This window comes from Musa acuminata, unplaced genomic scaffold (assembly GCF_036884655.1).
Source record: "Musa acuminata AAA Group cultivar baxijiao unplaced genomic scaffold, Cavendish_Baxijiao_AAA HiC_scaffold_239, whole genome shotgun sequence".
NCBI classification, from domain to species: Eukaryota; Viridiplantae; Streptophyta; class Magnoliopsida; order Zingiberales; family Musaceae; genus Musa; species Musa acuminata.
In genome coordinates, this window is record NW_027020505.1 from 22,501 (window position 1) to 25,000 (window position 2,500).

Consider the following 2,500-nt stretch of genomic DNA (forward strand, 5'->3'; position numbering starts at 1 on the left):
CACAGGGCTGGATGGGGCTTTCGTATAGCAGGGACGGTGCTGCCTCTCGCTTCGCTCGCTGTCCGCCGCTCGCCGCTCGCTCGCGCAGCCAAAAATGGCCAGTTTTGGCCCGTTTTTGGGCCGTTTTGGCCAGTTTTTGGCCTGTTCTTGCATTGCGCGGTGACCGTCGAGAGCGGAGCAAAACGTCAGCCATCTCAGCACCCTGGAACCCCCCGGGTGGCACAGGGCTGGATGGGGCTTTCGTATAGCAGGGACGGTGCTGCCTCTCGCTTCGCTCGCTGTCCGCCGCTCGCCGCTCGCGCAGCCAAAAATGGCCAGTTTTGGCCCGTTTTTGGGCCGTTTTGGCCAGTTTTTGGCCTGTTCTTGCATTGCGCGGTGACCGTCGAGAGCGGAGCAAAACGTCAGCCATCTCAGCACCCTGGAACCCCCCGGGTGGCACAGGGCTGGATGGGGCTTTCGTATAGCAGGGACGGTGCTGCCTCTCGCTTCGCTCGCTGTTCGCCGCTCGCCGCTCGCTCGCGCAGCCAAAAATGGCCAGTTTTGGCCCGTTTTTGGGCTGTTTTGGCCAGTTTTTGGCCTGTTCTTGCGTGGTGCGGTGACCGTCGTGAGCGGAGCAAAACGTCAGCCATCTCAGCACCCTGGAACCCCCCGGGTGGCACAGGGCTGGATGGGGCTTTCGTATAGCAGGGACGGTGCTGCCTCTCGCTTCGCTCGCTGTTCGCCGCTCGCCGCTCGCTCGCGCAGCCAAAAATGGCCAGTTTTGGCCCGTTTTTGGGCTGTTTTGGCCTGTTTTTGGGCTGTTCTTGTGTGGCGCGGTGACCGTCGTGAGCGGAGCAAAATGTCAGCCATCTCAGCACCCTGGAACCCCCCGGGTGGCACAGGGCTGGATGGGGCTTTCGTATAGCAGGGACGGTGCTGCCTCGCGCTTCGCTCGCTGTTCGCCGCTCTCCGCTCGCTCGCGCAGCAAAAAATGGCCAGTTTTGGCCCGTTTTTGGGCTGTTTTGGCCAGTTTTTGGCCTGTTCTTGCGTGCCGCGGCGACCGTCGTGAGCGGAGCAAAACGTCAGCCATCTCAGCACCCTGGAACCCCCCGGGTGGCACAGGGCTGGATGGGGCTTTCGTATAGCAGGGACGGTGCTGCCTCTCGCTTCGCTCGCTGTCCGCCGCTCGCTGCTCGCTCGCGCAGCCAAAAATGGCCAGTTTTGGCCCGTTTTTGGGCTGTTTTGGCCTGTTTTTGGGCTGTTCTTGTGTGCCGCGGCGACCGTCGTGAGCGGAGCAAAATGTCAGCCATCTCAGCACCCTGGAACCCCCCGGGTGGCACAGGGCTGGATGGGGCTTTCGTATAGCAGGGACGGTGCTGCCTCTCGCTTCGCTCGCTGTCCGCCGCTCGCCGCTCGCTCGCGCAGCCAAAAATGGCCAGTTTTGGCCCGTTTTTGGGCCGTTTTGGCCAGTTTTTGGCCTGTTCTTGCGTTGCGCGGTGACCGTCGAGAGCGGAGCAAAACGTCAGCCATCTCAGCACCCTGGAACCCCCCGGGTGGCACAGGGCTGGATGGGGCTTTCGTATAGCAGGGACGGTGCTGCCTCTCGCTTCGCTCGCTGTCCGCCGCTCGCCGCTCGCTCGTGCAGCCAAAAATGGCCAGTTTTGGCCCGTTTTTGGGCCGTTTTGGCCAGTTTTTGGCCTGTTCTTGCATTGCGCGGTGACCGTCGAGAGCGGAGCAAAACGTCAGCCATCTCAGCACCCTGGAACCCCCCGGGTGGCACAGGGCTGGATGGGGCTTTCGTATAGCAGGGACGGTGCTGCCTCTCGCTTCGCTCGCTGTCCGCCGCTCGCCGCTCGCTCGCGCAGCCAAAAATGGCCAGTTTTGGCCCGTTTTTGGGCCGTTTTGGCCAGTTTTTGGCCTGTTCTTGCATTGCGCGGTGACCGTCGAGAGCGGAGCAAAACGTCAGCCATCTCAGCACCCTGGAACCCCCCGGGTGGCACAGGGCTGGATGGGGCTTTCGTATAGCAGGGACGGTGCTGCCTCTCGCTTCGCTCGCTGTCCGCCGCTCGCCGCTCGCGCAGCCAAAAATGGCCAGTTTTGGCCCGTTTTTGGGCCGTTTTGGCCAGTTTTTGGCCTGTTCTTGCATTGCGCGGTGACCGTCGAGAGCGGAGCAAAACGTCAGCCATCTCAGCACCCTGGAACCCCCCGGGTGGCACAGGGCTGGATGGGGCTTTCGTATAGCAGGGACGGTGCTGCCTCTCGCTTCGCTCGCTGTTCGCCGCTCGCCGCTCGCTCGCGCAGCCAAAAATGGCCAGTTTTGGCCCGTTTTTGGGCTGTTTTGGCCAGTTTTTGGCCTGTTCTTGCGTGGTGCGGTGACCGTCGTGAGCGGAGCAAAACGTCAGCCATCTCAGCACCCTGGAACCCCCCGGGTGGCACAGGGCTGGATGGGGCTTTCGTATAGCAGGGACGGTGCTGCCTCTCGCTTCGCTCGCTGTTCGCCGCTCGCCGCTCGCTCGCGCAG